General features: G+C 40.1%; 1 protein-coding gene across 19 annotated transcripts in view; it reads right to left on the minus strand.

Annotated features, from left to right (window-relative positions):
* EXOC2 (exocyst complex component 2) overlaps nucleotides 1-21,861 on the minus strand; it is a 366,065-nt gene that overhangs the window by 214,654 nt on the left and 129,550 nt on the right. For all 19 annotated transcript variants that reach the window (XM_046924334.1, XM_046924284.1, XM_046924332.1 and 16 more), the window contains one exon: nucleotides 21,434-21,671. The gene's annotated coding sequence lies outside the window, so the exon portion shown is untranslated. The remainder of the gene's footprint in view (nucleotides 1-21,433; nucleotides 21,672-21,861) is intronic.

Genomic DNA, 21,861 nt, shown 5'->3' on the forward strand with positions numbered 1-21,861 from the left:
TTTTGAAATAAGGGTTATATTATTTTTTCCAAGCTACCAAATATGTGATCAGCAAGACAAATTTAACCAAGGTTGATGCTGCAGGCATACACATTTCAGCCTTCAAAGAAAGTCTAGGATAACAAACTAAATTTGGTAGAAGACAATCTGATTTTAAAAGCCCTGTCCAGATGAAATATGGACCATGACATTTGTTCATGCTGGAACAAATGCTTAGGATGCGACCCCACAGAGAGAGAGTGTAACAGTCTGTAGTTTGTGTTACAGCGATTGAGTTGCTGGATTTTAAGTGCTATTTTTCTACCAAAAAGAAAAAAAAGAAAAATCTTCCTAAGAACTGTGCCTTAAAGGCTTAAGCTACTCAGAGACTCTGAAGCTGAGCTGGGACTCTGAAACTATTATCAGCTTTAGGCACAGTCATTTGGAACAGCATGCAGGAAAATATACTTCTCCTACAAATGCACTAGGTGATCCTTGAATACCATGCTGCTCCACCTGAAGCAATGCTTTATTATCCAACTCCAGTAGCTCCCCATCAACCGCAGCAGCAGTTTATTAAAAGACTTGTAAATCCACCTGCGCTTAGTATATCCTAAGCTCATACTCACCACTGGAATCACAAATGTCAAAACCATGAACATTCTGAATATTACTACTGCCCAGTCTATGCTTCCTGTCCTTTACTCTGAAGGCCAAAGTTTAGTGATGAGATGCTGCTGATGCTCAGCATCACACTACTGACATGTTCTTGGGAAGTCACTTCGTCTTTTGTATGCTTGAGGTTCAAAACCTATAAACCTGATAAAATGGACTTGAGTTCCACAAAGACCCTGTGCAAAACTACTAATATCTGTCAAAAAAATAAAAAAATAAATCTAAAAAATCAGAAAACCAATTGCTTTGATTTTTTTTTTCCAGCTGTAAAGCCCATCAAATGCAAAAAGTGGATGACTACAGTAAGTTTGGTAATAGACTTCAGAGGAAAGCTCAATGACTACTGACTGAATAGTGAAGTTTTTTAAAGCTGCTCTCTAATGTGTCACTATGCTAAGTTTGTAAGCCTGGAGAGGAGGCATTTGGGAATTTATTGATATAATCTTCCTAGTCAAAAAACATCAATTTGTCCAGTAACCGAAACAAAATATTTTTTTCCTCCAGAAAAGAATCCCTTTTCATAGATCTCCCTATTAGAAAAAACATTAACAAAAAAGTTCCAAGATGGCAAAACACATCTTTTTCATATTTAAAAAAGTTCATTCAGGCAACAATTTCAAGTTCAAAATTACTTTTGTTTGAATGTTTTTTTAGCTTCCTAGTAGTTACAGTGAAGCAGTAACAGCAGAGCCCAAGTTAAATATAAATATATATCTCTCTGTGGGGCAAGGATGCTGGTTCTTGCCCAGCTCTAGCCATTTCAATATGGCACCCAGCTACACAAGCACTCAAGCACCACTTCTGACTATCACTCTGCTGTGGTCAGAAAGGTCATGAGTATTCATGTTGGGAAACTGAAGATGTGTCTGGAGCCCCTCTGGTGTGGCACAGATAAGCTGAGGGTGTTTATTCTCGCAAAGTTAAAGAATCTACTGGAAAGTTCATAGAATCATAGAATGGCTTGGGCTGGAAGGGACTTCAAGGATTAACGCTTCCCAACCTCCCTACCACAGGCAGGGTTGCCAGCTGCTAGATCAAATATGAGATCAGTCTGCCCAGGGACCCATCCAACCTAGCCTTGAATATCTTCAGGGACTGGGCATCCACACCCTCTCTGGGCAGCCTGTTCCAGCACCTCACCACTCTCCCAGCTTCTCCCAACATCTACTCTAAATCTCCCCTCCTTTAGTTTAAAACCATTCCCCATTGTCCTATCACTTATCTACCCTTGTAAAAAGTTGATTTCCCTCATGTTTATAAACTCCCTTTAAATACTGGAAGGCCACAATGAGGTCTCCCCGCAGCCTTCAGTTAAAGTCAAAGCAAAATAATAATAATAAAAAAAAAAAATCTTGAACCCATAACTGCTTTCAGTATTGGTTCCTTTTTCTTTAAGAGCTTGAATGGGACAGAGGAAGGAAAGTTACATACTGCTGTGGGTAACAAAGCAGGCAGGAAATATGGCTTAGCAGTCAAAAGAACACACACGATAAAGCTCACCCAAGTTCACACACAAGAACAATATTTATCTCCTCTTCCCACCACTATTAGAAAAATACAGAGTCCAATGGAACGTCTCTGTGAGCAAAGTGCTCAGATAGAGAGGAATTAGAAAAAGTAAGTCAGGAAATAAAAAATTGAGGAATCAGAGGCAGAAGAACGTGGTATCAAGAATTCATGGGAGAACAACATGAACCAAAGATGAAAAAGAAAATGAGCTCTGTCTTGTGATAGATAGAGATGGGTACAAAATCAAACACCTACGCTCAACTACAGGCTCAGCTCAGCATTTATAAAGACAGAAGTTAGGCTGTACTCTTTGAGTTTAAATGTAGTGTATGTGTACTTACGTTCAGGCAATTTCTGAGCCCTGGTTTCACCAAGAAGATGTTCTTTTGTGTTGGTCTTTTGAGGTACTTCTGTGTTTCCAGATTCTGGCGTGCTCTTAGGTTTAACTTTGCTTCGTCATATGGAAAACATAATGCAAGTGGAGATCTCAAACAGCCTCAAGGTTTAAAAATATTTAGTGAAAGGGATATGGTTTGGACCCAAATATAATAAGTGATGATGAAACAAGGTTGCAGAGGAAGAGTAACCAGCCTGAGTCTTCATTAGTATCACAGGTTGCTTGACACTCACTTCACTTTTTCAAATAAGAAGCCTGTTTATCCTATGCCTATTGTGTTGGTTACCATAGTTTTGCAGTCAGATTTCTGTCCCCGTCTTTAATAAAAGTAAAATTATTACCCCCGCGCTTCTTGGCTTTAGCTGGATGAATAATTGTTGACAAAGAATAAAAAATACTCCTTTCAAAATGTCTCCAACCCAGCTAAAAGCTGTCCATACCAGAAATCTTTCAAGAAAATCTGTTCTCATCTTGTTTCCAGCTGGGCTACATCCAATTTCAAAAGGACTTATGCCAGTGGTGTGAGAGAAATATCTGGATATTGATATTTATTTGAATCGAGCCTCTGAATTTTGGATTCTGGATACAACCAACATTAGAAACACCAGAGATGCGTGGGAAGAAGCCACGCTGAGCACAGTAACGGAGAGGAAAGGTGAGATGAGGTAGCTCCTTCTTCTGAATCACTGGTACTTCTTCCCTCAGCTCCATTCCTCTGGCTGACAAAGACAGCAGCTCATAACCCCAGCCTCCCCAATCCACTTTCTAGATGTTTCATTCACACGCACCTTTCTCTTTTCTTCCACTTTTGAAAGAGTTGTCTATAAACACCAACGCAGATCTCTTCTATATTCCACAAAATGCACTGTAAGGCAGTCCTCTGTCATAGCAGCTAGAAGAGATTGCAGAGGTACTGATATGCCACCTGAGCCAGGCTGATGCACAGCCTAAATACTGATGGGCATATTCACAGTGTTTTCCCTCATCTCCTGGTGAGCCTCAAGGAGGCTTCTTTTTGCTCTCTGTTTATGCAACACAGAGTTTCTTATTTGTGTGATGATAGGATCAAGAAGTCCTAGCCACAGATAACAACAGGTAATGACTCTAAAGAAAAGCCAAGCAAAATATGAGGTTGAGTTGTTTGAATTGCTTTCATGCAGTGCTGGGGGAAAAAAAAAAGTCATTATTTGGTAGTAGCAGAAGTGACTGAATCATGTGTGGCTTTTTGTTGTTCTGTTTTTAAGTGCCGTGTTGTTCCAAGGTTTTTGTCAACAATCATTGTCAGCTCTAATTCTCTAAACAGGCAAAAATCTCAGTGGAAATCCTGGCTCCACTAAAGCCAAGTGCCAAATTTCCATTGGCTTCCATGGGCCTGGAATTCACCCGGTCACAACCTAGAGGAAGAATATTTGTAGTAGCAAACCAAATAAATATACTCATGTTTTTCTATGAAAAATCATATTGAGACCTTTTTTTCCTGGCACGACTAGCCAAGAGTTGCACACAGTGATATAAAATGAGATACGGCAGTACTTAAAACAGGAAATGACTGTGGACACATTGTCAGGGCAGTGCTATGCTATCCCAATGGCTGAAGCAGAGAAAACTCCTAAGAACTTTAAATGCTCCGGGAAATGAAATAAAATGAAATAAAAAACAAACCCAGAAATAAAATAGAACGCACAATGAAAATACCGCAGTTGAAACTGCTATGAAATTGAGATGAAACAAAGAGATAGCAGACTGTATTGATAGAAAAATAGCATTGCATGGTGATTGCTGATAAGGTGCCAGATGCTGCTGTGTGCAAGAGAGAGAAATCATCCTGAGAGAGCTTTCCAAGGAATACAGTAGCAATACAGCAGAGTAACTTAGGGGGAAACAACCCTCCAAATACACATCTTGATAAAGAAATTTGAGATGGGATGGAACTACTTTGATACACATCCAAAGAGAGTCTTTCCTATTCAATAGAATTAACATTAACTGATGCATGCATATACATACTCAACAGATCACAAGAAACTGAAAATGGCTCTTTCATGGATTATTAACAATGCATGTGCTGTCTAAATAGGGGTCATTCATTCTTAAAAACTAGGATACCTACGCAGAAGTAATGGAAGGACATAAGAACATAAAAGATGTTTTCTGCATCAGATATCAATGGCACTTTCAAATATGTAATAATTTTGCTCAGGGAGCAATGATTCATTGCATTAAGCCAGAGCACTACACAGCAGAGGGTGCAGTTATTCGGTCAAGTGAGAGACAGATCAGAAATGCTGAAACAATCTGCGTGCAATGACTTGGTATCTCAGTGTGACTAGAGGCACTCTGTAATAGACACATCAGCTCTGTATTTTTTGGGGGGTGACTGACCACTTTCTTTTCTGCAAATAGATCATTTCACTAAAATATTTCTCTCATTCACCTTTTTTCCAAATTAAGAAATCAGTATGTTCCCCCCCCCCCCTGAAAATACAGGCTTTTTGCATGAGTTCTGGAGTCATAAAGACTAAAACAGGCTTTCAGGTGAATAATTTAATAGTAACATTTAAGAGAATTACTTCTGTGACACCAAATCAAAAGGTAACAGTGAATTCTCACGATGACATAAAGTCATTATTGGAACACGAGTTATAGTTTTTTGGAATATAACCTGCAGCAATACATTTTATATGATATAATACGGTGGTTTTTTAATGCAAGCATTAGAACATCATCAGAATCAACGATGTCATCAAAAGCTTAACTGGCAAAGCCCCAAACTGCATCAAAACTGGTGATCACTTACAGTATATCAGCCATGTTTTGCTTGTAACACATTTATTCACAGCAGTGCAGATTGCAGAATTCAAAACTACACTCACTCCAACACACTGCACAATCAATTTCCATTTTTAATATTTCCTTACTTGTTCTTGATGAAGTAATAAGTATTTCCCACATCTATACTTCTACATTTTAAAATCTTCTTGCGTGTGTGTGTGTTTGATGTGTATTTTATAGGAACATCCAGCAGAGGGTTTTGCTGACAAGAACCTGGTCTCCGAGCGCACAGATGTATGTTATAAGTAGGTGCAGACTTGTCCTGTGAGGGAAGCAAATAGAACACAAGTGCCTTCCACTCACCCTCAACAGCTTACAACAGACCTGCTCATATATGCACAGAAGGACATCGTTGTTAGTAGAACTCTGATTGCAAATCAGTCCCTTCTCACTGCAGTTTTGCTCCATGTCGGTCTGCAGCTCATACATTTAGATCTTTACCGCTGTTTGAACCCCAGAAGATGCAAATTCTCTTCCTACCCAAACAGTGGCTTCTGCTTTCTTTAGCTTTTGAATTACATTTTGAGACACAAATATTTTTTTCTTCAAAATATTTTGCAGTGATGCAAACGAGTTTGTGGAAATGACTTCTGACTCACAGGCAGGAGAACACACTGTACTATTGTCATATGAGGGCTTCTTTTTATCTCCTTTCTTACTCACATGAACACTACCCTGTAGCCTCTCTCACAGACCCCAAGCCTCTGGATGGTTTAAAAGGAAGATGGCTGGGCCTCAGAACAACTTTCACGTTCAAGTTTAAAACACATTATCCATTTTATGCCAGTTTTCTATAGTTTTAACAATATTTTTAATGTACATTTTCCTAATATTCTTTTTCTCCTCTCCTTAACAAGACCAAAGGGGAGGAGGATGAACAATCACAATGTGGCCATTTTTAAATTTTAATGTTAGGAAAAATAATAAAAAATGAAAGAATGAAATAATGGCTTTTTAATTTCTTTTTAAATTCAGCCCATTTTTTCTTACTTCAGACCAGGGTTGTATGACAAACTCTTCTGACATCCTGGTAACAACAGAAGTTGTGAGGTGATACAACCAATGATGAAGATAGCTCTGCTAACACTTCTATGATACTGAAGCACTTTTATCTGGAAATTGTGATATGCCTCCCTTCAGTTTAGCAAAGGAAAGAGGAGCAAAAATAAATGACACAAATAACAATCCCACTTTGTTACTACGTACTATGCCATAACAGCAAGAAAAGCTCCTCTGGCAATGAAGTTCTCAGGGCTATTTCAGACCAGGCTGAAAGTTGACCTTAGACAGCAAACGTAGTATCTTTATATTAAATGCACCTGTTGCTTATTTTCTACCTAAAAATGCAATGCTATGCATTAACTATAGTGCTTGCAGTGGGAGGATGGCTGTAGTCAAGAAGTAATTCCACATCCAGAAGTTATAAGCAAATTCTCCTATCTTCAATATTACTGTTCCACAATGCATGTAATGGGAGGTTAATTCATCATCAAAAGCAACAAAGCTGAACTGAACTCTCATAGCAATGATCTACACTATATTCACTGAGTATGCAACACCAGCACAGCTCTCACTGAAATGAGAAAAGATGAAAGAATACATCTGAACTGCAAGACCAAACCAACAGAGGCAGGAGAGAGATAATTTTGCAAGAATAAACCTCACGGTATTGATATACTTTGGCACTTTCTGCATTTGGTATAAAATTGGCACCATTCTTTTGCACAAGGAAGTTATTTGAGGAACCATGCCAGTTATGTGGTAGAAACAGGACATATGTCAAAATAGCTTTGTTGGAGCAAACAATGCACATTGTGCAAGTGTGTAAAGGCAGATGTGACTTTGCAAGTCTAGAAAGCAAAACAAAGGAGCACACAATGGTGAGTACAGTGGTTAGAAACCAGATATCTCACAGGCAAGAGCTTTTATTTTGGTTGAGGGAAAGAGAAGTTTGAATGGCCCCACTACACAACATCATGGACACTCATGTACAGAAATAAACTATTTCAGTGAGCAAAACAGAAAACAGAAGTGAACTGTGAGCCAGCAGGGGATAGCAGAACTCAAAAGCCCCATAGTCTGAAACTATAATAGTCTGACATTGGAAAAAACATTCTGTTAGACGAACGAACTTGAAAAAGTTTCTTCTCAATTTGCTTAGGGTTTTCACCCTCAGTTTAGACAGTCTCTTTACCTTTATTCTTCCTTAAGAAAGAATGAAAGCATATCCCTGGATTTTCTTTTTGCAGGATAAATAGATGAGTAAAGCTGTTTCCTTGGGCGATCCTAACCATCCTTGATAGGGGCTTTCTTAGATACTGTTCACGAGGAACCATAGCAGAGGCAAATTTGTAATTGACAAGAAAATACTCACATTAACATTCCTTTCACTGAAGTGCCCCAGCCCTATGTACACCATCAAAAGGTTTACAGTCATCACGCTATCTATTTTAGCTTACGTACTGGCTTTTTAAGCTGACATATCAACATAAGAGAAGAAAGTTGTAAGATATAGAAATGCAGAACACCTTCCTCCCAGCAAGAGCAGCATCAGAATATGTCCAGCAAAGTCCAACCACGTACAAAGTCTGCGTTATGAAGACTAAGAGAAATAATCTTAAGCTAACACACCGTTATTGAACTGAGCTCGGGAAGTGTGTTAAAAATATACAAGAAAACCAATCGGTGTATTTAAATATGGTGAGTCATTTTCAACAGTGACTATGCCGTGGCTGCATAGACAGAATACAACTAAATAGTACATGAATCTCAAACACACAAGATAATGAGAAAAAATAATAATAATAATAAAGCCAGAGAACTGCTGACCAAACAGTGCTTTGAGGACATTTTTCAATATCAGATAAAATAATAATAAGCAGGTTAACGATATATGAAGAGAAGATAGTTAATGTTTTAGAAGCATCAATATTATATTAAGGCATAGATTAGATAACAGCTTGTATGCAATTGGTTTGTTAGCAAAACCTGGTTTGCTCCTAGCATCATCACCTGCAAGTCATGGCAATGGGAGCACAAGACCTTGTAAAGAACCTAGTTACCCAACTATTTTATTGCTGTGCACCAAACAGTAACTGCCATCTCTGTTTGGTTATTTTTGTCGTTTTCTTTTCTCTACTTGATAAAAATGCCACGCTACAACCTGTATAACTTTAAAAAGATGTCTTTTACACAGCCTTTTTTTTTTTTTTTTTTTTGGTGGAAATCCTTTGATTTTAGGAATCAGAATTACCTGGTATTACATTTTAATTTCTAATCAGGTTCAAGGTCATTACTGCAGAATACACTGGGAAAGTACAAGGAGATTTAAAGTGGAAAGTGAAATACTAGAGAAGACCTCTCATTGAAGTATACTGAACGGGAATCCTTAGCTAGTACAAATGAATGCCAAAGTCCCTCATTCACAGACAAGAAGAGAGAAATAAGAGATGATCATTTTACAAATAAAAGGGAAAAAAATCTTCCAAATCCCTCACTCTCTCCCTCTTTCTACAGACTACAGAAATACACATGTCAATGTGTCATCTTGTTAATACTGCTGCCGGTGTGTACGCAAACACATCTGTCTTCTTTATTTATTCAGTCATCAAAATTCCAAGTCTGCAAGCTAGTCATAATTATGCCTTCCAAAGAGGCAGGCACCTGCCATTTACTGTACCTTTTTCAATTACATCTAATTGAAGACTTGAGCTCAAATAGAGGAAGGGAGACAAGAGTTCTTCAAACTGTCTAAACACTTTCTGCTGAATAGGAAGAAAAAAGTAGTCTCCTACTCCACCTCAAAATAAGCCCTCCAACATGACTGGCACTATAAAGAACTGGGATATGAGACACCTTGCCTTCATTTAAGCACCCCACACCACACAGATGCTTTTTGCATGGTTGATGGCTCACAGCCAGAAGAAAAGTCCCCTAGCCTTCCCATTCACTGCTGAAGCTAAGCTATGAATGCATATCCTGGGTACAAGAACTTGTCCTGGCTGCTCCAGTAATTTCTTTTGTTGAAAAGCAAGGATAGGGGGCAATAAGTTAGAAATGGCAAAAAAGAAAAGGAAAAAAAACCACAAGTTTACCAGCAATCTTAGAGATGAGATGACTGATTGTAGATTATCTTCTCAGAGTACAGCTGTAAACTCCTTGACAACAGCAACCTAACAGGCGTTGAGCTAGAATAACCTTCTAGGAACTGAAGAAGATAGAATAAGCCCAGCTGGCTCCACTTACATGAGGGATGTAATTAGACCTAAAAGAGAGGCTGATTTTAGCCTGTGTGATCTGCATTAAGTCCCTTTCTGAAAGCATTTTTGAGAAGGTGCTTCTGGTACTTGTGTATGCGCACATGTGTTTTGGGATTTTCCCTTTCCTCAGGCAGCATTGGAGAAGTTTATATCAAAAGATAATAGGAGGATATCATCTGGGGACAACAAGACAAGTTAGAGAAATTCTTTCTTGCGCCAGGTGATGTGATAAGTTGACCACAATGGTCTGTCTCCCAAAATCATAGGAAACAAACAACAGCTCATTTATTTTTAGGAAATTAGATTTTTACTAAAAGCAAAACATGCAAATGGAAAATATCTCATAACCATCAAGGGAAGATCCACTGCTGAGTTGTAGAACACAAGCACAAGAAAACCAGAATAGATGAAAATACAATAAATCATCATCACGTTAGTGATACAACCAAAAAGGTGCACTAGCATAATCCTTCAGACCTCCTGTAATCAAAGCTAAGATGATATTTTTAATTTGAATAAGTGACGTTACTAAATCAGCATCTCCTAGCTCCATTACTAACTTCCTACATGCAGAGGAAACCTACAGTGTTTATAAGTTTGATTTTATGGATGGTAAGTGCCATTTAACCATTGAGAATTTTTTCTACACAGAATTTAAGCTTGAGGAATGAGATGTAAATGCTAAAATGGAGCTATCCTGATAGTTTGAAAGCCTGAAGGACTTAATGCTTTTGGCTAAAAAAGTCAAGCTTAGCAATCTTTTGCCATCTGTACTGGCATCTGGAGAATGCAAACAGCTGTATCAAAGGCAGAAGAATGTGAGATTCCCTTTTCCTGCCTTTGCACATTTTACATTTTCTACAGGGAAATGTGGGCTCCTCACCAAGGCCAAGGTGATTCCTTCAGATTTCCCTGGACAGAACTGCCCAAACAATTGTATGGGTGCTTCCTCATCAGGGACCGTGCTGCCCTACCAATACCAGCGTGTAGATAGCTAAGCTACGTGTATCTACTCCATTTATATCCTATTTCAAGGGGTTAAAAGCTAGAGCAGAGAACAATTCATTTTGCTCCCTAGCCAGATGCTACAGAAAAAGATATATTTGTCAGGTCACAAGAGTATAACAGAACAAGATATATTCTGTGGGTTGTAATAAATGAGTACTCTTTATGCGATCATGTTTCCTTTCTTGTAATAAATAAAGACAACAAGACGAGCTTGATTTGTCAGTCTATATCACAGAACAGCTTTCCTTATGTTCATCTCCACTTTTTTTTTTTTATTGTAGTGCTGTATGTTTCTGATGCTTATTTTTCCTATGGTCTTAATATTTCATTAGTACTTACAGTCAGTTCCTGAACAGATGACACTGCCTGTCAGACAAGAGAGCTGACATTCAAGTCAGTCTTTTCAGATTTAATGTGTTTTCCTGCAAGGATACATGTTGATAGTGATAAGGAGTGCCAGATCTGATGATACAAAACATGCAGAACTTCAGGTATGCAAAGAATCAAGCTGAATTCCTTGGGATTACTTGCATGGTTAACCAGAAGCAGGTGTGGTAATCTTTGCAAGACCAGAGTCTTACTTTTAAAATAAAATAGTAGGTCAAATTCATTTCAGAGATCATTCCACTGGCCAAGTAAATGCAGAACTGATGAACTTAGTGCAGTGACTTAAAAGATTCATTTGGTTTACAGTCTTCTCTGTCTACTCTCTCTTCTACTCATTAATTCATTTAGCAATCCACCTGGGAAACTAGTGCAATTTCACTGAATGTTTCAGAATTTATTTGAAGGTGTAAGGGATTATAAGCACATAATACGCAGGCACATTGTTCTTTCATTTACCTTGGTAGCATCATCTCCATTTTCTGTTGCAGTTTATAAGCCTGGCATTAGCAATAAAGCACTCCGTTCACTTCTCTTTCACTGATTTGAGCAAAAAGTCTCACTGTTTGACAGCATGGATTAGCTGGGTTCATGATGGCCTCTGAGTTCAGAGGGAGATTGAGAAACAACACTCAAGTCTTTCTTTCTCCACCTAAGCACTGAGCACTAATTCAGTTTAAGATTTGGAGAGAGAAGCAAAAACAAGACAAGCCCAACTGTGCCTAGGAAGATGACAAGCAATCCAGGGGAGGAAAGACACACAAAGTGGCACATCGCTAGCCTGCTGGAGGGGAAACACAAACTTACTGAGGCAGGTTTGGGGCTTTGTCCATGCAATCCTCTCACAGCACTGAGAACAGACTTCAGAATGGTATACATAGATACTAAACAAAGCAAATCCTTATATTTGCAACAAGAAGTACTAAGGGTAAATTATCTCTTAGGTCAGACTCTGTCTCTTATAAGAGCTTGTTTCACACATGCACAGCAAAGGTAGCACCTAACAGCACACGCTGGTAACAAAAACGAGAACTCCCTTTATATCTCTTGTATTATTATATTAAGCACACTGCTACCTACTACACCTTACCCTAAACTAGCATTCCCTCCTTTGCTGTTCCTTATATTTCACAGTCACTGTTATTTATGGTCTATGTAGTTCCTTGTTCACTGCTTCAGAAAATGAAGATAATGAACATTTGTGGTTTGCCTTCTGTGCTGCTGTTTTGGTTTTTTTTTTCATTGCTTATTCCTAAGAGGGCTACCCTGTTCATTCTTTGTATACATATGTGATGGATAGCTCCAATTTTCTTCTTCAACATAACACAATTAACAGGGCTTTCTAAAAACACCCAATAGTCTCTCTGACTTTCTAAATAGAGAAGCAGTGAGTGAGATTACTTTTACTACAGCACAAACAGAATAAATAAAAAGTAGGCAGGGTAGACTGAACTTTAGTCTCCAAAGCATGCTTTTAAACCCAGAACCGAACAAAGCCCTTTCATACATACAAAGGGGTGAAAGAAAAGCAGGGTCTGTTTCTCAGTGCAATATGATGGGTTCTGGGAGCTGCCCCCAAGCTCAGTGGGACTCCTCATGATGAAGGCTGCCCTCAGACAGAGCTGGGGCCTGGGGACAGCTACTTCTCCTGGGCACGAAGGCCTCATGGCACAGGCAGCCTGAACATGTCCCTTCCCACTGAAAGTAGACACAAGTCCATCCTAAAAGAAAGATACGGCAGGGTAACCCCATTGCAGGCATCAGGTGAACTTCTCTAACTATGCCACCAAGCTCTGACTAGCAAGCATGGGTAGTATTTTAAATTTAAGTTACCTAACAGCTACGTCCACCTATATGGTGCTGCTCAGGAACACTGCGTTGGCTCCACAGAATTGTGCTGCGTTGACGTAATCTTAATTTTCCCTTTCTAGATGGATTGCCTCTTCCCTCTCCTCACCCTTTTACCCTGTCCTCACATTGCTTCAGATTTAATTTGTTTCCTGAGCATTGGTTTCACAGGTTGTACGAATCGGGGTGACACAAACTTTGCCAAGCCACTGTTGACATTCTAAGTGTGGTGCAATAGCAAGAGACAAGATTGCAGATATTCAATAAAACAAAAAGGCAGGTTTGTTTTTTCTAGAAAAGTTTCATTTGTTCTGGCAGGTGTGTCTAATACCTTTTGCATAATGATAAACCCACACACATTCTTCATGCAAATAGTGACCCAACAGTTGCTCTTAGTTGCTTCAAGTAAGTGCATGTAACAACCTGCACTTACATATACACACATGTTTACAAAGCATTCATACAGTGCAAAGTAAACAGAGCCCATTGTGCTGAGGGAGGGACGCAAAGCACTGCTGGAACAGAGGTGCTGTACCATGGCCAGCATGATCCAAATCAACTAAAACTGTCCAAATTCTTCAGAAATACAGGGATACTCCGATAAAGCTTATCTTTCTTCTAGCATCTACTACCAGGTAATTTTTCTCTATCATGTGCGTTATGTGAAATGCCTCACTTATATCAACTATTCCTGTTCCACGAAGGCTGTGGGAGCAGTGCAGTGGGGCTACTGGAGATGTGAAACATGAGCAGCTGTGAGCAGAGGCACATCACCAAGCTCTCACTTGAGGAACAAGAGTCATAATATCCAGTGTGACTGCTGAGGATCTCAAATTTGGACCCTTCTGAGGGCTGAACTTAGCCCTCATTTGGGTACCTACATGTGCTCCATACAACTGCCTTGCAAACTCAGGCTTGGCCAGTAGAGAGCTTCTCATGTCCTTTGTCACATCCTCTGCTAGCTTTCTCCTTTAGATCCTCCAGTGCTGAGCCCTGAAGGTCTGCAGAATATTCCTTGTAACAGCCCTCACTATTAATTAGATTAGATAATTACTAAGAGCTTCATTTTTGTTGTTAGAATTTTCACTTCACAACTGAACCTAATCTTGACAGATTGCTAAACAGTTTCTGAATAGAAACAATAAATAAGACTGTTCATCAATATGGTTGTTTTGGTAAACATGTACTTTGTTGATGATTCTGTTGCTGTACTTTAAAATGGAAAATAAAAAAGTATTTCTGTGTATGTGGTAATATCTGTACATATCTAAATCTACTTTTTAAATCCAGAAATATAATTTTAATGTGCAACCCTGCTACACCAAAGGTACATTCATACAATTAGTATAGCTGAACTTTTTGCTGACAGCCAGCAGGTCAAATTAGCTTTGTTTGATATAGAGAAAACTGCAGTACCTGACAATGACCTTGGAGGGACTGATTTATAACAGATGAGAAGAAGATACAACCCTGCTTTTCTGTCGCACTTGCTGGCATGAGCACTCTCTGGTGTCTGTGTTGAGCAACAGATAGTTTAACTTCACCCTTTTGATCCTGCACCAAAAAGGACTGGCACTGTAATCACTTAAGTACCAAATTAAGAATTCACTTTTCAGACCCAGTGGCTCACCTGTGTGTTTTTAATGCTTTCAGGCCAGCTAAATGCATGGCTTTTAGCCATGTAACCCACCTGCAGGAGCAGTTCACATTTCCACGCTTGACTTTGCACTGAACTATCCTAGGAGCACCCAACAGCTAAAAACACATTTGCAGAAGCCAATGGCCCTGTACAGGGACATGGTGCCTGAGCACCCAGCCTGGCAGCAGCCACCGTCCTCTCTGACAGTGCTCATTTATTCACTCACCATTTCAGCACGAGCAGCACAGTAGTTTCTGTGGCAATGGAAAGCAAATTAGAGCCTAATCACCACTGAGAATGTTCAAGCTACTCAAATAGCCACAGTTGAAGTCACACCTAAAGTTGCTTTATGCTGCAAGGAGCCAATGTAAGCATGGGCAACAGGATGTAAAGGGAGTATTTCAGAAGCCTGTAAATGTAAAAGTGTTTAAAAACCATTTGGATGTGGTGCTCAGGGACATGATTTAGTGGAGGGTTGTTAGAGTTAGGGTAGTGTGGTTAGGTTGCAGTTGGACTTGATGATCTTGAAGGTCATTTCCAACCTGGGCAATTCTATGATTCTGAATGAAAGGCAGGAGTGTTCCCCACTGGGACTGAGATACTGTCCTTTGGGAGTTTTACTGTGAATTCAGTGGAGTCAGGATTTCATCTTATCATACACTTAATATTCTAAAAGAAGCAAAGCTACACAGACTTTGGTAACCAGATGAGAGAGAGGTCCTGTGAAACATACCGCTACCACTGTAAGACAGTAAATGTTTTATGCCTGTTTGGGTGTAACAGCTGCAACATGCCATAGGAAGTAGACCAAATAAAGCCAAAAATCCAGATAGGTTTCTGATGCTTTCTAGGAGACACCTTGATCTTTGCATCTTCTAATATGTCAAATATATGATGAGTTTTGCCTTTCCCTGTGAGTAAATTAATTCGTTTCATATACTGTTTAGTTTTAGAAAAAGCACTAGAATCCGTTTCAATGTGACTAAGAAAATACCTAATAATTGTCATCAAGCTTATCTGATTGGCATTTTAGCTTGAGTTCCTACTAATAAAAAACTATTTGAGACTTTAACAGAAATGTAAATGTTGAAGTTTCACAGGTCATTGAGTTTTATAATATTGAGTCATTGGCTTATTATGCATTGATCGAGCAAATAGCAAACGGTGTAACTTGCCAAAGAGCAGTGCACAAATATTGACTAGGAATTCATGACAGTCGGCTACTCTCCAAAGGCTGCAAAAGTTAACAGGAAATTTCTACCTGGGGCAACTGCAAGCCTCTGCCTTAAGACAGACAGTGGTTCCTTTTTGTAACCATCTTTTCTAATCCGGGCAATCTTATCGTAAACAGATACACACTTGAAGAAAATGCTTCTATTCATGTCAATTTCCTCGCTTATCTCTCAGTCATCTCATAATTCCCACAATCTCTATTGCTCTCCTTAATTAATCATATAAATTAAACAAGCAGGAATGCAAATATATGCAGTGTACTGCTCCATTCTTAAATTTGATTTGTATGAAGTGTAATGTATTTTATCTCGAACAAAGAACATACAATTACAAGCTTCTAGCATGGCTATTCCCAGTCTTACTTCTCCATCAAAGGCAGGAGTTTGATCCCAGTGCTCATTTGCAGAGGGCAGCATTTCAGTTCAGAAAGGAGAAAAAGACACTGTACTCACTAAACCCTTCTCAGAGCACCTCCTGGAGCAAAGGCCTCTTCTGCTTTCAAAACGTCCAAATATCTTCTTCATAGAATCACAGAATATCCCGAGTTGGAAAATGCCCACAAGGATTGTCGAGTCCAGCTCTGGCTCCACACAGGAACACCCAAAATCCCAACCCTACATCTGAAAGTGCTGTCCTGGCGCTTCTTGAACTCTGGCACTTGGGGCCATGCCCACAGCCCTGGGCAGCCTGCTCCATGCCCACCACCCTCTGGTGCAGACCCTGTCCCTAGCCCCCAGCTGCCCCTCCCCTGACACAGCTCCATGCCGTTCCCTCGGGCCCTGTAGCTGTCACAGAGAGCAGAGCTCAGCGCTGCCCCTCCGCTCCCTGTGAGGAGCTGCAGCCGCCATGAGCCCCCCCCTCAGCTCCTCTGCTCCACGCTGAGCCAACCAGGGGACCTCAGCTGCACCTCATACGCCTTGCCCTCCAGACCCTTCCCTGTCTTAGTAGCCCTCTTTTGGACATAATAGTTCTATGTCCTTCTTATGCAGTGGCACCCAAACCTGAACCCAGTGCTCCAGGTGAAGCCACACAGTGCAGAGCTCAGCAGGACAATCCCTTCTCTCACCTGACCATCAGCGCTAGGCCTGATGCACCCCAGGCTAGGGCTTGCGCAGAACAGAAAGCACTGCTGAGAAGATCCTATCTTAAATCCGGCCTTTTCCTATGACATAGGGCACACTACAGGGGTTTCAGACCCTGCTCCACAGTCGGAGGCAGGAGCATGCACCATTTTTCTTAAAGCACAGCTGGAGGAGGTTACCCCTAGTTTATCCACCTGGCTCAGAACCAGAGGCCTCACCCACATCCACAGGGGAACTGGCTTCATTTCCCCCTCACCACAAAAGAATTCAAATCAATTCTCTTGAAGAGACTACAAGGCAGCTTGGGATTAATAACATCCATTCCTAAGGAAGCAGTTCCACACTACTTGGAATAATCAGATATTTTCTTAGCCAGGGAGAATGTATAGTCTCTTAGACATTCAGCTGGAAGGAGAAAACAGAATGTCAGTCCTTGTTCTGCTGCCTATTTCACACTTCTGTGCTGTACGTTTAATAAAACAGGAACTGACATCAGTGCCTTCCGTCCCAGGTGAGTGGTTAACACGAGATCTCAGAATCACACTCAATCTCATTCTTCCTTTTTCATCTAACAGATGCTGAACTAGTCCCTGAAAATCAGCCCAATTTCTTCAGGAGAACATTAGGTCAAGTCATGCCTCTGTCAGAATGAGATGCATCTTCGATGTCCCCTGCCTCAAAAGAGGAATCTGAGCCCAAACATCCCATTTTTGTACAACGGGTTCCTGCATGTAAGTCCATAGATGACCTCTCCACACTAAGCAGTGTGCAGATCGTGGCATTTTCACAGCAAGCTGCTGCATCAGGTCCTGCAGACAGTGAGATGAGGAGAGCACCTTATTCATGAACCTTGTGAGGCTTATGCATGAAGCAAGTACCAACTTGGCAGCTACTCTGTTCTGGAGGATCTCAGCCCATGCCAGCCCAATCTGCAGCTACATAACCCTGTCTTCATGTCCACAACACTGCTGTACTAGCATGGCACAGTAGGTTGACCCACTCAGCTTTCAGCAAGCTGGCATAGAAACCAGCAGCAGCCATGACAGGATTGTGTCTTCTGCACAGGCCGGTAACTGAGCTCAGTCTCTGGGCTTCTCATAAGACTGAGAGAGGGCAGCTTGGACATGCTGCAGACAGACTTGCTGCCCTTCCCAGCCACTGCTACACCATCAGGTGAACAAAAAGAGCACCTCCATGGTCAGCTGTGTTGACAATCCTCAAGAGGCTTTCAATCACCACCTAACAGACAAACTCGTAGAAAAAGTAATTTGATTTCAAGAGATTTGCATTTGCATCATTATTTTCCAGTTTTCCTTAAAGCTCCAAGCCACAGACTGGAATGGGATTCTGTTCTGCATCTGGTTTAGGAGCAGAAGTATCTCAGAAACAGCTTTTGCAATTTCCTGCCAGCTGAGTACACCCAGGAAGAAACTTTCCCATAGCCCTGAACGTGCATCCTGCTTTGAGGATACAGGCACTCATTTCCACCATCTGTGTACTGGGAGCACACAACATCCAATGCCTCACTTCACTCATCCCTAAAATTCTTTAAAAATACATAAAGCTGCTTTTGAAACTACCATTTTTGGCTTGCAGTGCTTTCCAGAAGAGAGAACTTTAGCACTGCTGATCTTTGAGTAGCAGTGATTTGAAGACAGCTCAAATAGAACTGCTGCACCTTGCCAAGTACATTTCTCTTGATACAAGCCCATGATGGATAGATCAATAGCTTCTTGAATCCTCATATCCTTTTCAAATTACTACTCCTGATATATACCTGAGTAGGCCATCTTATCTGATAACTTAAACAAGCAACCTGTCTACACTTTAATTGTTATTGAGGATTAATGTTGTTTATAAAATGAAATCAATACCATCTCTATTGCTTATTAACAGAAACATTCTCGGCTCTGCTTTGTTTGCTTTGCTTTTCAATTAGTTTCTATTATTTTCCCTATTAGCTTTTAACAAATAGCTGTAGAAATAAACTTAATGGTTGTGAAACTGTTATCAGAGTCAACAAAGCCCCTTAATGGAAAGTCTTGTATATTTAAATGTAAAAAAAAAATCCACTGTTTAATCATTTGACATTATGAGATAAGTTTATTACTATACATCTGTTCTGTGCTGGGCCTAGACTTTTTTCTAAGCTGAGCAATTAAGAGTTCTTAAGAGTTCTCAAAAGTTCAGGTGTCAGAACAGTTAAGCTCTTCATTACATGTAAGATGAATAAACTTCACAGTCTCTTAAAAAATAGCAAAAACTGAGAGTGGGCACAAAACAATGGGATTGCCAGGCACCTAATAAATATTGTCCTATTACATTGTAAAAGTGTTCTCAGCACTGTGCAGCCGTTAAGTATCTGAAATATCTTCCAGACACTATCCATGCTGCCTCTGTTATCCTGATTCACATCAGTTACATTGACTGCTGCAACTGCAAGGGTTTGTTCCTTCCTAGCGGAAAGGAAGAGAAGCAAGATAGACTAACGTTTCTCGGCTCCAGATACACTCTTTGGTATGAATCATCGAATCATTAAGGTTGGAAAAGACCAATAAGATCATCTAGTCCAACCATCAACCCACCACCATCATGTCTGGTAAATCATGTCCTTCAGTGCCATATCCAAACAATTCTTGAACACCTCCAGGGATGGTGACCTCCTTAGATCCAGAGGGAGAATAGATGATAGTGAAGACCAGTGGCTATATGGCAGGGAAGAACAGATTTGGAGGTGCTGAAAAGCAATAATCTAGGCAACAAATCTCAGCATATAGTGTGGTAGCAGTGCTTCATTCTCCAGCTAGCATCGAGATAGTACAAATCTGTTTTCTCAGTCTTTTTCTTTGTTGCTGTACTTCAAATAAAGTCAACTTTGCTTCCATGAGGGAACTGTGTGTGACTGAGATTGCAATGGAAACTTTCTATCTATGGAAATACAGTTATACCAACCTTGCTGGAAGCAATGCTGTGTCTTTTTTGTGCCATGTCTTCACCCATTACTATTCATAGCCAGAGACACCAGCAGATCTAACTGTCTTGGCCCACTTTTTGTGCAGTTTTGGTAATTTAGCTGGACTTGGTCATTAAGCAAGCAAATTTCCAACAGTTAGAGAGCTGAGTGGTTGTGCAGTGTCTGCTGCTGCTCAAAATGCAGGCACTAAAAACAATGGAATGATACCTGCATCCCTGTGCAAAATGAGCCTGACTTGGAAGCACCACCTTGCCTCTTCCTTCACTGACGTAAGTAGAGAACTGGTGTAAGTACAAGACATTGTTGAATCGACCCAGGAAATAGATCCATTTTTGGATGCAAGGATACAATCCCTACACAGACGTGGAAGACAGTCCAGGCCCTGTGTCATTTTGTTCCTTGCCATGTATTCTGAACAGCACATAAGTAAATAGGTCTAAAAGCCACTGGACACAGTACACAGGCTGGCTATCAGAGCCCGTCTCCAGACAGCTCTGCACTCCCTTGGTTTGAAATAATTCTGTTTGCAAGCGAAAGAAACATTCCTAGCCTTCAAGCAGCGCTGACGCATTCCAAGGTGGGGCGAGGCAAAAGGTTATGAAACTTGCTCAGGTGTCATTTATTTCATGAAAGTTTGCTGGTTATTATAATCAAATGTCAATTGTCTGTAATTGCTGTATGCAATGGAAAATCCCTACTTAGGACATGTTCCGCCACTGGCTGTTAAACTATACTAACCCTCAACAATGAAGCAATATTTTCAAAATAGTTTTGACATGTAAGCAGGCCCAGGAGTATAATTAGCATATGTTTATTTTGATTGATTTTTTTCTTATGGTTTTCCCTGTAAGGAAACCACCCTTTATTTCGAAAGAAGGGTTCAATGCAGAATGAAAGACTTCTTCCAACCCATTTTAATTCATTGTAGTTATCTAATTACTAATTAATAACATATTCTGCTTTGATGGCCTTTGTCTTATCTTAGCATTACAAGCATGGATGAATCTTGCAGTAATCCCACAAGACATGACTGCATTGGTGGCTTACATAGTAAGGATCGGATCATGTAGCACAACTGGAAGTCACCTCAAATGCAGTTATGAGGCAATATTCTCTGATAGCAAGCTGGCAGTAAGAGCTGCAAAATAAGGTGAAAACTGTTGTAATCCAGAATGATTATTATTCTATGATTCTATGATTCTATCTGGGGACATGGTTTAGTGGGCATGGTGGTGATGAATTGATGGATGGACTTGATGGTCTCAGAGTTCTTTTCCAACCTTAACAGTTCTCTGTTTCTTTGATTCTATGATGTGACTCTATGAATGGAGAAGTAAGATTTAGTATCAGAACTTGGACTGAGCATGTGTTGGGCTGGGTGTGGCAGAGAACATCAATTCATTTTAATCTTTTCGTGTTTTTATCTTTTCTTATAAATGAAATGAATTAATGGATTAGATATACATATAATAACTGGATTATTGGGGGAGGAGGGACTTGAGGTGGGGTGACAATGCTTAAACTGATGGAAAAAAAAGTTAGAAATTTTCCATTATCCAACATCTTCTTAGTTTAACAGTCTGTGGAAAAAAGAGAAGCATGAGGACAGCTTACATTCTGGAGCTGAGGATAAAGAAATTCAGATCAGAATCCAATGCCAGGGTAAGTTTATACATGGATGCTGTAGACTTGCTGTCACTTGCAGCTTGAAGTTGCAGCTGGCTTTCTGAAAAGGTGCTGGGGTTCAAATAGTCGCGCTGGGCTTGATGCAGAAATTGCACTGTGCTGCTCCATGGCTTGTTCTATGCATATGGGAAAACATGATTCATATCTAGCCTTAAAATCTTTGGCTCTGTGGAAAGAAAAGACATTAACAGTGTTCCAATAGTCAAGCAATCAGAGTAGTTTACAATGAGGTGTACTTGAAAAATTAAGAAGGGAAAGAGCCCGAGGATTTCATTAGCATGCCAAGTTGGTCTAATGTTCCTCATCAGTGTCTACGTTGTGTTTATCTTATATTTTCCTTAGAGCTAGTCCACTGT

Source organism: Gallus gallus, chromosome 2 (genome assembly GCF_016699485.2).
Source record: "Gallus gallus isolate bGalGal1 chromosome 2, bGalGal1.mat.broiler.GRCg7b, whole genome shotgun sequence".
Taxonomy (NCBI): Eukaryota; Metazoa; Chordata; class Aves; order Galliformes; family Phasianidae; genus Gallus; species Gallus gallus.